The sequence below is a fragment of the Lepidochelys kempii genome, chromosome 3 (assembly GCF_965140285.1).
Source record: "Lepidochelys kempii isolate rLepKem1 chromosome 3, rLepKem1.hap1, whole genome shotgun sequence".
NCBI classification, from domain to species: Eukaryota; Metazoa; Chordata; order Testudines; family Cheloniidae; genus Lepidochelys; species Lepidochelys kempii.
In genome coordinates this window covers 178,473,747-178,488,913 of record NC_136382.1, presented here as the reverse complement: position 1 = coordinate 178,488,913, position 15,167 = coordinate 178,473,747, and the positions used below count along the sequence as shown (strand labels likewise).

General features: G+C 43.0%; 1 protein-coding gene across 6 annotated transcripts in view; it reads right to left on the bottom strand.

Annotated features, from left to right (window-relative positions):
* TTC7A (tetratricopeptide repeat domain 7A) overlaps positions 1-15,167 on the bottom strand; it is a 267,166-nt gene that overhangs the window by 34,446 nt on the left and 217,553 nt on the right. The window lies entirely within an intron of this gene.

The window sequence follows — 15,167 nt, the reverse complement described above, 5'->3', positions numbered from 1 at the left end:
CATGGTTCACGATGAATCTGAGGAACCTTCTGTGTTCCTGAAAAATTTCAATATGGAAATAAGCGTTCTTCAAATCGAGGATAGTGTACCAGTTCCCTGGATCCAAGGAGACCATGCGGAAATTCAGCTTCTTCTCGTTGAGGTTTCGCAGGTCCAGAATCGGTCTGAGACTGCTGTTGGCTTTCAGGATTGGGAAACAGTAGGAATAGAACCGCCGATCACTTAGCTCCAGTGGAACCTCCTCCACTGCTCCCACCTTTAGGAGCGACTGCACCTCTTGTATTAGAAGTTGTTTGTGAGAAGGTTCCCTGAAGAGGGACGGGGTGAGGGGTGGGAAGGAGAACAACAGAATTGAAGGGTGTATCCTGGTGCTTTCGTGCGTAGCACCCAGCGGCCTGAGGTAACATGGGCCCACGCCCGATAGAGTGGGATAACAGGTCTGCAAATACTGGGGAATTTGGATCCACAACGTGTCCCTGAGCATCCCATCAAAAAGCCTGCTTTGACCCTGATGAGCATCTGGCGTGGGGGCAGGTATGGATGCAGACGAAGACTGTGGTGGGGACTTCCTCCTGTAGCCACTGCCCCTCCTCCTGCTATAGTTGGATAGTGCCGGCTCCTATGCGAGACGTAAGATTCCGCCTCTGAGGATTTCTCTGGAGACCAGCGTGGAGCGGTGCTGACCGGTGCTGGCGAACAGTGCTGGGATGGAGGGGACTGGGTCTGCGCCATCATGGCTGGTTTCCCCTTTGAAACTATCTGAGGCATAGATGACTGGTGCCTCCCCATACTGGAGGGGTACCAGCTAAAGGGGAGGACACGCGACCTCCCCATGTGTCTCCGCCCCGCCCCCAGCCCAGACCCCCCCGTGCTCTCCTTGCCCCAGGTTACCTGCAGAGGGGAAGTGGCTCTGTCCTCCTGCTGTGATGGCTCCCCCTGGCACACTGAGCTGCTCTCCCTGGCAGCCAGGCCCTGGTGAGGAGCAGGATGGACACGCTCCCAGTCACTGATCTGTGCAGCATAGCCAGTTGCCTGGGAGAGAGCCTGGCTGGGGAATAGCCCCCAGAGCTGGGAGTGGGGCTATAGCCAAGGGTAAGGGGGACAAGGCTGGGACCATAGCTGGGGGTGGGTCTGGGGCGGGAGCGTGGCTGCAGCCAGGGGCCGAGGCTGGGGCGGGAATGAAGTCGCAGGGAGCTGGCAGCTGGGCCTGCAGCCAGGTGCAATTGTACTCCCAGCCTTGCCCCGAGCTGGGAATGAAGCCACGACCAGCAGCTGAGGCTGGGGACAGGACCAAGAGGGATCTGGGAATGTGGCTGGGGGTGGGACCGGAGCAGAGCTGGGGGAAGGGAGGGGCTGGGTGGCTCCATATTAAGAAGATCTAAAAGAATCTCAGACCCTGTTCTCCAACCTGTCACAGAAGAAGTCACTTGTCTTCCTTCGGGTTTTTACCATGTCCAGTTATATTACTTACAACATTTTAAAAAATGTTAATATGCTTTGTGCAAGGTTGCTCTATTTTTGGAAAGTCTTGTAATGAGTGATGAAGTGCCTATTATAAACCTCTTTCTACTTCTATCTCTGGCATCTCTCTCTTTAAATTAAAGCCCGTGCTTCGTGGAGTGCTGCAGAACTTTCCTGGCACAAAGATTTTATGCTAGCACTAAATTTACAGAAAAAAAAGGATAAATTCAGTGTCACTGCCAAGAGGATGCAACCCTCTTCCTTGCAAGGAGGCAAGAGCTATTTTTTCCAGGCTGTGGCATGCCTTATACTCAGAACAAAAGACGGCTGTGCTGTAAAGCCTTCAGATTTACATCTTCTTTTGCTTTCCCATGTCACTCAAAGCGCTGCAGTAACAAGCAATCAATAGAATGGATGGCAAGTCACAGCAATAGGAAAGACTCCTCTGATGACAACAAATCCTTGTGAGAAGGAGAAATTCACATATCAGCCTCCTGGTTCCCTCTTTCACTAGAATAATGCTTTAATAATAATAATCATTATGTAAACAGTGTTCACAGAAGCGTGCAGCAGATCTGTGCTAAATAATAACAGGTCTTGCCCAAAACGGTTTATGGTCCAAAGGCAGAAGTGAAAACAATAGCATAGGATACAAGAAGATAATGATAGCAATAGTCTGCACTTACATAGTGCCTGTCATTAGCCGGCATTGTACAGATAATAACTGAGTTTCACACCTATTATTAATATTTGTAGAGGTTCAGAGATAAATGGGGGCATTCAGTCACATCCCAGACGGCAGCATCGCTGACCTGTGTGCAGGATGGTCAAAGCCATGGCTCTACCTACTTCCCAACCCTTTTCAGTTAATTGCTTTCAACAGAGATCAACTCAGCAGCAGTCCCTGTTCTCCCTGGAGGGGGAAGGTCTCATACACCCATGTGACTGCAAAATGGGTAGCAACAATCTAACCCTAGGTGATTTGACAAAGGTCATAAACCAGTATCAAAACTGAATATGACCCAGGAGTTAAGATTTCCACAATCTTGCTCTAGGCACTAGATCACACCATCTCTTGAAATGCCACTGCATATGCCAATAGATAGCTGAGACATTCTATACCTTGGGGAGTATACTGTAACCCCCCCATTCCTCATTTTCATATATTCGTGATCTCACATATAAAGCATGCCTTGTAAGGTATCAGGGGAAAGGTTATGATCTGCTGAAAGTCATTTCTCTATCCATAAATGTGTATCATTAGTGCATATGAAGTTATGAGAATTCTGTTGTATGGTGGTCACTAAAACATGCTGTAAATTGGGGAAATCAGCCAGATATTAGCTCCCCAGAGGCAAAAGCAAGGAAGGTAACCAATGCCCGGGCGGGGTGTCAAACAACCCATCAGCAGCCATTGTCCAGCAAGGGAGCTATAATGCAGTGACTCAGCAATGCATACAGACATGCCTGGACTTGTGCTTCCCAAGCACATGGACTGCAGGTATAAAACAGACAGAGTGGACACATACTGGGCCCTTCTTCTGCCCCCACCTATACTGCAAGCAACCAAGACACGGAGAAGAAGACAAGACTCCAGCACAGGAGATTGGCTGAGGTTCAAAGGACAAACCTGTATAAAGGACTGCAGTATCCAGTGGGGTGAGAAAAACTGCTTCATCCAGTTGCTGTCCAGTCTAATGGGGTTGAGAGTTTGGACTGTGTACTTAGATTTGATTTGATTTTGGTAACAACTCTGACTTTTTGCCTACCACTTAATACCACTTAAAATCTATCTTTGTTGTTAATAAATCTGTTTGTTTTTTCTACCTGAAGCAGTGCATTTGGTTTGAAGCATGTCAGAGACTCCCTTTGGGATAACAAGCCTGGTACATATCAATTACTTTGTTAATCTGACGAACTCATACAAGCTTGCAGCATCCAGCAGGCATAACTGGACACTGCAAGACGGAGGTTCCTAGGGTTGTGTCTGGGACTGGAGATATTGGCTAGTGGCATTCGGTTGCAAGTAGCTGGGAGCAGCTTGCATGCCAGAAGCTGTGCGTGAACAGCCTAGGAATGGGGGTTCTCACAGCAGAGCAGGGTAAGGCTGGCTCCCAGAGTCAAGGATTGGAGTGACCTAGCAGATCCACCGGTCTGGATAACACCAGAGGGGGATGTCGCAATAGCCTTACCATAAAGCACTGATTCATGACTGGAAATCAGAATAAACAGACTTAAGACATTAGTAAGAGATACCAGAACATCTGAATTTGTGAAGTCATCTGTATATTGCTGTATGAAATAGAGGTTTTTATGTTATATATTCCTGTTCTCATGCATTTTACTACATGATAATGACCAAGATACCAAAGTAATAAATGGTTTAGAAATACCAGATTAAATGGAGGCTTTCTAAGGTGTAGCTAATAAATATGAATAAAACAATCTGGAAAAAATGTTTTCGTTTTTATATTCCTTTCTCTTAAAACAAGTTTGTATATGGAAATTCTCGCTGGGATCAAAATGTTGCTTTTTAACAAAGCACAATAAATATTCACTGAGGATGGGATCCAGAGATAAAATTTCTAGACACCATTAATGCTTCTCAGAACCATCAAGGGGAGGGGTAATTCTTGATTTAGTCTTAAATGGAGCACTGAATCTGGTCCAAGAGATGAATATAGCTGAACGGCTCAATGATAGCGACCATAATGTAATTAAATGTAACATCCTTGTAGAGTGGAAAATACCAAAGAAACCCACCACAGTAGCATTTAACTTCAAAAAGGGGGACTACACAAAAATGAGGAAGCTGGTTAGATGGAAATTAAAAGTAACAGTCACAAGAGTGAAATGCCTGCAAGCTGCATGGAAACTATTTAAAAACACCATAATAGAAGCTCAAATTAAATGTATACCACCCCCCACACCCCTACAAAAACTGTAAGAGGACCAAAAAATTCCACCATGGCTAAACAGAATAAGGAGATGGTTAGAGGCAAAAAGACATCCTTTGAAAATTGAAAGTCAAATCTTACTAAAGAGCATAAACTCTGGCAAGTCAAGTATAATCAGGCAGGCCAATGAAGAATTTGAAGAGCACCTAGCAAAAGACACACACACTAACAGCAAATTTTGTTTAAGTACATCAGAAGCAGGAAGCCTACCAAACAAACAATCAGTGAGGCTACCGGATGAGCGAAGTGCCAAAGGAGCACTCAAGGAAGACAAAGCTGTTGTGGAAAAGCTAAATGAATTCTTTCCATTTGTCTTTACTGCAGAGGATGTGAGTGAAATTCCCACAGATAAGCCATTCTTTTTAGGTGACAAATCTGAGAATCTGTCCCAAGTTGAGGTGTTAATAGAGGAGGTTTTGGAACAAATTGATAAAATTAAACAGTAATAAGCCACCAGGACCAGATGGTATTCATCCAAGAGTTCTGAAGGAACTCAAATATGAAATTGCAGAACTATGGTATCTAATCTATCACGTAAATGAGCCTTTGTGCCAGATGACTAGAGGATACCTAATGTAATGCTGATTTTTTAAAAAACCTCCAGAGGCAATCCTGGCAATTACACTCTGAGAAGCCAAACTTCAGTACCAGGCAAATTGGTTGAAACTATGGTAAAGAACAGAACTATCAGACACACAGATGAATATGATATGTTGGGAAAGAGTCAATACATCTTTTGTAAAGGGAAATCATACCTCACCAATCTATTAGAATTCTTTGAGGGAGTTAACAAGCACGTGGACAGGTGTGATTCATACCGTGTACTTGAACTTTCAGAAAGCCTTTGACAAGATCCCACACCAAAGACTCTTAAGCAAATTAAGCAGTTATGGGATAAGAGGGAAGGTCCTTTCATGGATCAGTAACTGATTAAAAGATAGGAAACAAACAAACGGTAGGAATAAATGACCAGTTTTCACATGGAGAAGGTAAATAGCAGGGTCCCCCAAGGATCTGAAGTGGGAGTTGTGCTGTTCAACATATTTATAAATAATCTGGAAAAGGTGGTGAACAGAGAGGTGGCAAAATATGCAGATGACATAAAAATACTCAATATAGTTATGTCCAAAGCTGACTGCAAAGTTTTATAAAGTGATCTCACAAAACTGGGTGACTGAACAACAAAATAGCAGATGAAATTCAATGTTGATAAGTGCAAAGTAATGCACATTGGAAAACAACTATACATACAAAATAATGGGGTCTAAATTAGCAATTACCACTCAAGAAAGACATCTTGGAGTCATTGTGGATAGTTCTCTGAAAACATCCACTCAATGTGCAGTGGCAGTCAAAAAAACCCTAAAAGAATGTTAGGAACTATTAGGAAAGGAATAGATAATAAGACAAAAAATATCATAATACCACTATATAAATCCATGGTACTCCCACACCTTAAATACTGTGTGCAGTTCTGGCCACCCCATCTCAAAAGATACATTAGAACTGGCAAAGGTACAGAGAAGGGCAACAAAAATGATTAGGGGAATGGAACAGCTTCCGTATGAAGAGAGATTAATAAGACTGGGACTGTTCAGCTTAGAAAAGAGATGACTAAAGAGAGATATGATAGAGGTCTGTAAAATCATGGATGATATTGATAAAGTTAATAGGGAAGTGTTATTTACCCCTTCACATAACACAAGAAGTAGGGGTCATCCAATGAAATTAATAGGCAGCAGGTTTAAAACAAACATAAGGAAGTACTGTCAACCAGTCTGGTTGACTCAGTATGGCCATTTTTATATTCTTAAAATAAGGCAATATTGGTTAGCATGATAGGCAGTGGCCTCAGCACACCAGCAGCCTAACTGATGTCAGCAAGGGAAAGTTTTAAGGAGAGATTTGAAGGATAATGAATCAGTTTTGCAGATGTTTTATGGAACGCTTCTCTCTGGCATGAGACACAGCATGGGAGAAAGCACAAAGGTTCTTGTTTGAAAATTTAAGAAGTGGGAGATTGAGGCTGACATCACAGGTCAATTGGAGGCACGAGCTGATCTTTTGACACTGAATGAGGGATGGCAGGTAGTGTGGAGATACGTTGTGAAGGGTCTTGAAAACGAAGACAGGCAGCTTACGTTTGATATAATAGAGAAGAGAGAGCAAATGAAAGTGAATGCAAATAGAGGGGTGACATGGTCAAAGTGACAGACAAGGAAAATGATCTTTGCAGCTGCATTCTGGATATGAGCGGGGCAAGACTGCATTTGTCAAGGCCAGAGAAAAGGATGTTGTAGTAATCAAGATGCAAGATGAGACCCTGGATGAGAGTTTTAGCTGTCTGGAAGGATATAGTAAAGGGCTGTTTCTTACACATGTTATGCAGAAAGAATCCGTGAGACAGACATAGCCTGGATGTGAAGACCTAGACAGAGATAAGAGTTGAAAAGGACTCCTAGGTTGTGGGCCTGAGTGACAGGTAGAATGGTGATGGTGTCCACAATGATCAAAAACCTAGCAGGGAAGGGAAGATTAAGAGTTCTGTTTTAGCCAGGTTGAGCTTGAGCTGATGGTTAGACATCCATGCGGAGATGTTAGAGAGAGAGGCTGAGACTGTAATTTGGACAGAAAGAGACGTGGGATAGAGAGCCAGATCAATGAATTATTTGCATAGAAAGGAGAGTTTGTGTTTGTGGATGAGATTGCCCAGAGATAAGGTGTCGAAGCAGAAGGGAAGGGTGCCAAGGACAGAGCCCTGCGGAACCCCCACAGGAACCTAATATGCTAAATAAAGAATTTCAAGGAAAATAGAAATGTAACATGGAATAATTCCCTATAGAAAAGGAAATGAGTTGAGAAGGTTAACATGAGCCATGGTTAAACAGTGGCTCCACAGATAAACAATAATTGAGCTAACATGAAGACTGTGGTCTTTTGTTTTCACAAATGAATGCATTTCATCTTCAGGTTTCCAGGTAAATGTGCTTTTAATTAGTGTCTTTTCTATATTGTAAGACATGGGGTAGATCCTCAGCTAGTGTAAACTGTCAGAGCTTCATTGACTTCAATGGAGATGTGATAATGTACACTAGCTGTGAATCTGCCCCATGATTTTTGTGATTACCTCACATCAGCATGAAACAAGTCCCCAAGGAAATAAATGCTTGTCATCCTCAAAAATATTAAGCAGTCAAGCCATGTTTTTATTATCTGAATAGACATCTCAAAAATTAAGGATGCATGTGCCATACCATGAACTAAGAATGAAATAAATGAATAGAAATCATTCATTTCCATGTTCTAATCAGTGGAAGCTGTTGTCTTCAAATTACCCTGATGCTACCGAAAGCGAGTCTGGAGACAACAGGTTGACTCTCCTGCTAAAAGGGACGTGAAAATGCATCCTAAGTACACAACAAAGGCATAAACAATTCACGCCTCCTTGTAAAAGTTCTGTCTTTTCCTTCTGCCCTTGAATCCAGTAGGCAAAAAATAAATAAATAAATTCAGAAGAGGAGAGGACTTTAACAAAGTACCATATAATGCCAAACCTTGTAAAAATGTTTAAATCCAATCAATCAATACCCAGTGCTCACACCTTAGTCCGGGGCAGCATAATGCCATGCAAAACTTGTTCTAAACTAAGCTCTTCACATTTTAGCATCAGCACCAAAAGGTCTTTTATGATCAATCAGCTAAAAGGGTATTGCTGTCACAAATGGAACAAATTCAAGAGAATATACAGCAAACTGGAGTAGGGAGAGTGTGTAGGTCTTACATTCAGACAGTGGTATTTTTTTGAACAGGAATATTTATTGATATCCAAGATAACACAACTCAAATAGCCCACTGCTGAAGTGTTCTGCAAAGAGTTCAAATCCCTGCAGCAACCACACTATTTATCAGAGCTATGTACTGCTGAGCATCTAGCATAGATCCCTTAAAGGGACAAAGGGATGAAAATATAGCTCTGGCATTCTAATCAGTTCTGTATAAAACTTTTCTTTTTTAAAAAATGTTACATTTACACTCCAGTGTACATTATTATTTTGAGTATTACATTAGCAGCAGGAAATACAGGGATAGAGAACAGTAGGTTTTAGGCATCTTTGAGTACTCTAAAATCTCTTCTCTAACACTGTTACTCCATAACAGGTGCATAATACCTACATACATAATATGTTTTTATTAATAACCTCATATAAAGGTATGTTGGTAAAGAGACTCAGGGTCACTTCTAGCACTGCACAAAATCTCCTCTTTCACGTTCGGAACTTTTATGAAAATCCAAAATTTGTATCCATCCAAAATACAAGAAAAAACGGGATGACAAAACATGGAGGAGGCCATTCACACAACAGCTGACAGAACAGATGTTTTAATGTGTTATACCAGGAGTTCACCACTTCTCAGAAGTGTTCAGTTATATTAAAGCGATTTTTCTGGAGATAAATTGTCTTTGGGCTAAATTCTGCATTAACTTATGCCCCATACAACCTCTTTAATTTCCCTTAATATCTCTTTTAAACAACTAATCAGTATAAAAGACCTTCAACATCTCTTCTACCGGCTAAATTAAGGTTCTCCTAGTCAGTTGAGAACTAGGAATGGGAGAAAAGGGGTAATGCCTGAGAGTGGTGAGTGAAGACATTCCTTCATAATCAGCTTTCATGTTTGGGCTATAGTGATGCAAACAGAAGCTTTTCAGCAGTGAGAGGCTGTGCAATGTCTATCTGTAAGTATCATTTTCCCTAATAGAACTTACTGTAGGTGTCTTAGTTCAAGATGGTTGTCCTTGATACTAACAGATAGAGGTGGGGTATTTACTGAGTAGCCATGTGCAGCTGAGTGGGTTTCATTTTCCATTACTCTTCAATCTCCAATCACATTAACAATTTCAAGACTAAGGATGCATATTCAGTACAAAACCACACAGTTTCCTATACATTCCACCACAGGAGTTCTGGATCTAGGCCACTCTTGAAGTCAGTTCCAGGGTTTGAACTTTCCATGGACAATTACAGGGCATTCTTGGTAGAGGGCCAAAGCCTATAATAGTCCACAAGAGCCAGAGTTTGCTGACCTTCAGGGCAGGGCGTAAGGTCTATTTGCTTGCTCAGACTCAAATGATTTTACAAGAGGGAATGGGGGTTTTGTAGTAACAAACAAAAGGCTCTGTCTATTTTAGTTGGAGTGTTCTTACTCAGGTGCCTTTTCCGATGGGTGCAATCTACACTTCTAAATATATTTGGCTGTCCCTCCGGAAAATGCCAGAATTCTCAAGATTAGTGTACTCAAGTGCTAGGACTTCCAGTATTTATATAAAAATCATATTCCATGTAATCTGTCTGCGGATTGGCTCAAATGAATGTACATGACTTAGCTTAGCTAGTCATGTACATTCATTTGAGCCAGTCCGCAGACAAATTACATGGAATATGATTTTTATATAAATACTGGAAGCGGTGAGCTCCTGGTATAGCCCATTAAAACATCCGTTCTGTCAGCTGTTGTGTGAATGGCCTCCTCCGTGTTTTGTCATCCCGTTTTTTCTTGTATTTTGGATGGACACGAATTTGGGATTTTCATAAAAGTTCCGAACATGAAAGAGGAGATTTTGTGCAGTACTTGAAGTGACCCTGAGTCTCTTTACCAACATACCTTTATATGAGGTTATTACATGTTCAAACATATGCAACAGAATAGAGGAATATCCAATAAGAATTTTTTTTCAATTTTAATCTTTACAGAAATAAACATTTCACCTTTGTTCCCACCATCCAATATCAAACACAGGGATTATGTGTCGAGAGCAGCCAGAAAGCTATACAGCTTTCTCAAAACATCCTTATCATCCTTGCTCCAGGCTTCAAGAGAAACCAGGAATCATTACAATCCTTCAGTGGAATCAATAAAACCCAACTATGAGTCAAGTAAATATTTCACTTTTTTTTATCCTCCTTGATGTCAGCCCATTTACTTATCTTTTAAACGCATGATTCTCTTTCTCCCTTCCTGAACTAAAGATGAAAATTGATCAAACCCAACAAAATGGTTTGTGATACCGGCTGGACAGGAGTCCTTTGAATATCACAATGCACCTTTTAGTTTAGCTTGCAATATCATTTATGGATCTTGAATCCTTTCTTGTACTGGGCACTGATTTGTCCAGAATCAAAGAAACCATATTGCTAAATAGAATGTGGTACATTTAAATTTCTTATTTTGGAGCATAAAGGTTAGATGGCCTGTACTTCAACTACAAGGAAGCTGCATCAGCTCATTGGGCCAAATTCTACCATGTTCCTTGACATAGTGGGGTGTATGTTAGTGCAGATCTGGTCCATCATCATTACCATTGAGTTCCTTCTACAGAATTTTGTTGGCCATATACTAGAGGAAATGATAATTAGTTATCATTGAGTATGGATACTCAGTGATAGTGCAGTGCATGGAGATGTGGGTAGATTCTTGAGATCAGTCCTTTTGCTTTTGTTCCTGGGCCAACAAGAGCTGCATGCTCAATGAAGGCTGTGTCAGTAATTCCAGGAAGAAGGATGGGGAAAGAAAGCAATCCATAATCCTTTCCAGTCACCCCTCTAGCCAACCTAGGTATTTCACAGGCAAGCTCCAGAGGGAGCACAGGCTAGACTATATAGGCCATAAGGAAGGGGTGGGTTCCAACATGGGGCATTTGAGAATAGAGGACTGAATGAAAGGTGAAAATGAGGAGGAACCCTCATCCACATCATCAAAGAGAGAGAGAAATTAAAAGGTCTGCAGGTTATATGGTTTCCAAGGGCCAGATTGTGAATCACTTACTCACAATGGTGAGCAGTTACTCAAAGAAGTAGTTCCACAGACCTTGATGGGACTCCTTGAATGAGTACAAGTGTTCATCAATGGGAGTAAGGGTTCCATAATCTCACCCTAATAAAATAGAACAACATTACTTTTTTAGATTAATTTTACTGCCATTAATTTTTATTTGAAAAAGGTGAGATGTATGGATGGGTAGCAAACACTTGGGGATTCTGTGGCATTGCCTATGAAATACAAGTACTGGCATGAAAACAATCTAATTATTATTAAGCATTTCTTAATGCCAGTGGAGTGCTTGCTGCTGTACAAGATACATAATGAAGACAGTCCCTTCTCTGAAGAGCTTATAATGTATTACGTTACAATCTACTTGAACACGTATACTGCATGTACACCTGCTGCATATTGTACTTTGTGCTGCATTTCAGTAGAGTAATGTGCATGGAACAGCTCGGTTCAGTGTGGAAAGAACACAAGCTAGAAAGCTCTTCTGTAACACCTAGAGTCACAATTGTTTTCAGTTAAGTAAAGAAAGAGCCTATTTAACTCCTCTGGCTTTGCCCTTGTATAAAAGTGAAGTTATCGATAAGCTGACAGACTCATTCATTGCTAGATTTGTGCCCTCAATTTTAAAACAGCAACACTATTCACATTGGAATTTTCCAAATATAGACTTGACAACCTAGTTCTGGCAGCCTGAGGGGAGAGGCATGACTACTTCACTAATTGGGACAATGAGCACTGTCTACAATAGAGTTTTCTCTGAAAACTGACTAGGTCAGTTGGATGGCAAATATACTATGTCAAACAATAACTCCCACTGGTGGAAAAGGTCCTTTTATACCTAACCTTTTTTCCTAATGAATCCAACATTTATATTACTATACACAAAACGTTACATTAATATTATTAGAAATTCCAAAGTTAAGCATTCAAAAATTTGGAATTGCCAGAATTAAAGTTGTCTTAAGGCTAACCTTAATTCAGCCTCCCTGTGCATACAGATTTCATAGTTTCATAAAGTTTAAGGTCAGAAGGTACCATTAGATCATCTAGTCCAGTGGGGCCCAACCTTATTACGCAGGTGGGTCACATAAACCTGCAGGCCAAACAGATTCTACACCCTTCCTTGTGTAAAGTAAAATGATGTAAACATGATGACAAAATGCTAATGTATCAGCCATTATTATATATTGTGTTGAAGCAGGATGCGGGCCTTATGAAATGCTCGGGTGGGCTCTGTATGGCCTGCAGGCCATAGGTTGGGCACCCCTGAGGTAGTCTGACTGCCTGTAGATCACAGGACATTAAATTATACGTGCACTGAATCAAAAACTTTAATTTGGCTAAAGCACGTATTCCAGAAAAGCATCCAATCTTGATTCAAAGACATCAAGAGATTATAATACAGGTTTTAATTACATGATCACATATAATTTTTTCACAGGATCCCTGTCTCATTCAATGCACAGGATGGACCATGCTCAGTGAATGATTAGCTATTAAATATTTTATTTTATCCTTCATGTGTGGCTCCAGGCCTTATTTACTGCTCACTATTCAAACTCTGCTCTGAAGAGAGAATTGTTCATTTCCTGATGGGTTTTTCTATGGTGCTCATCACTACTAGTATCTGAGTGCTTCAGAATAATTAATTAATATATTTTCAAAAGTCCTCTGAGAGGGAAAGTTTATTGTTATACCCCCATTTTACAGATGGAGAACTGAGGCAGAGAGATTAAAGTATCCTCTAATTTTGGGTGTCCAATTTGAGACATCTGGGGCCTGATTTTTCAGAGTATTTAGCATTATAGAGCACCTCATATATCCAAAGCACAGCCCCTGTTGACTTCAACTATACCTGTGAGCGTTCAGCACTTATGCAAATTGGATGCCAGGGTCGCAAGTCAGGCACCCAGAAAATGAGGAACATACAGTTAGTGGCCACCTTTGAAAAATTTAAGTGACTTGCTTAGTGTCACACAATAACTCTGTGGTAGAGACAGCACTAGAATCCAGTTCTCCATGGCAGCATTCTACTGCCTTAACCATGAGACCCTCCTTTCTCTTCCTGCAATCTCTGCCCTCATTCATTATATACCTCTCAACTTAAGGTCACTCTAAGCTGCTTGGCAGTGCAGCAGGGGCCTGGAGAGCAGAGAGATAGGGGGTTGGCAGGCACTGGGGAGGGGAGCAAGTTGGGGCATTCAGGGCTGCCGCGGGCCTCTCCCCTGCCTCGGGGACAGAGGGGCCCGTCCTCCAAGACTCCATGCTGCTGGTGGGGAGAGGGGGGCCCCTCCCCCAGAGCTCCATGCTGCTGGCAGGGAGAGGGCTGGGGGGAGTCTTCTGGCCCCATCTCCGGGGCAGCCTGCCTGCAACCCCAGCTGGAACCCTCACCCCCCCCCCCCCGCACTCCAACGCTCTGCCCCAGCCCTTGAGCCCCCTTCCCACAGCCTGAATCCCTCATCCCCATCCCGGAGCCCTCACCCCCGCACCACAACCCTCTGCCCCATCCCTGAGCCCCTTCCTGCACCCTGAACCCATCATCCCCAGCCCCATCCCAGAGCCCTCAGTCCCTGCACCCCAACCTTCTGCCTTAGCTCTGAGCCCCCTCCTGCAGCCTGAACCCCTCATCCCCAGTCCCACCCCAGAGCCCTCACCCCTACACCCCAACCCTCTGCCCTAGTACTGAGCCCCCTCCCACATTCTGAACCCCTCGCCCCCACCATTAATTTTGTTATGTGCACCAATATGGAGGTGATTTGTCACACATCACCTCCATATTTGTGCACATAAGAAAATTCATTCCCCACATGAATGGGAAAAATTAGAGGGAACACTGCTCCCAACTTCTGCTACAAATGATGCAGGGGTCCTACAGACAATAGCCTCCTTCCTTACACAACCCTGATTCATCTCCAGAGTAGGTCCATCCTGTGCTCTAAATGAGGCAGAGATCCTTTGGAAAAAATAGTATTGTCGTCATATAATTAATGACTATCAGATTTGTAACATGGGGCTAAAGTAAGGTTGCACAGGCAATTTATCTAGCTTCAACTTCCAGCCATTGGATCTTGTTATATCTTTGTCTGCTAGACTGAAGAACCCATTATCAAATACTTGAGTGCACTAGTAGGCACAGACTCTTCTGCCCCTTCTCCCCAAGCTTGATCCCTTTTGTCCTGTCCCCACCAACAAGTCTCTTTTCCAGTCCTGTCACTTCCCCATCCCTGGCTCCTTGTCCCAGTGCCATTCTCCTTGCCTACCCAGTCCCAATCTCCACTCCTCAGGCTTCTCATCCCAGTCCTATGTCCCCCTCGAGGCTCAGGGTCTGAGTCCCAATCTTCTTCCCCACACGCAGTCCCAATCTCCTTGTGCAGCTCTCAATCACAGTCTCCCTTCCTGGCTCCTCATCCAATCTCAGTCTCCTCCTCAGATCCTTGTCCCAGTCTTTTTGACAGTCAGGCCCAGCTCTTATCCCAAACTCCAGTTCCTTATCAAATCTGCCTTCTCTCCCACATCAGTCAACTGACTCCCAGTCTCCCCACCATATTCCTCACTGGCTCCCAAACCCAGCCTCGCCTCCCAACCAGTCCCAGCCATCCAGTCTCCTTGCTTAACCAGTGCCAGCCCCCCCTCGAATTCCCAGTCAGTTTCTCTCCTCCTCACACTAGCCACCTTGTTCCAATCTATTATTTTGCTTCTCCCCAGTCTGGCTTTTAAGAACATAAGAACAGCCCTGCTGGGTCAGACCAAAGGTCCCCAGCCCAGTATCCTGTCTTCTGACAGTGGCCAATGCCAGGTGCCCCAGAGGGAATGGACAGAACAGGTAATCATCAAGTTATCCATCCCGTTGCCCATTCCCAGCTCCTGGCAAAGAGAGGCTAGGGACACCATTCCTGCCCAATAGCCATTGATGGACCT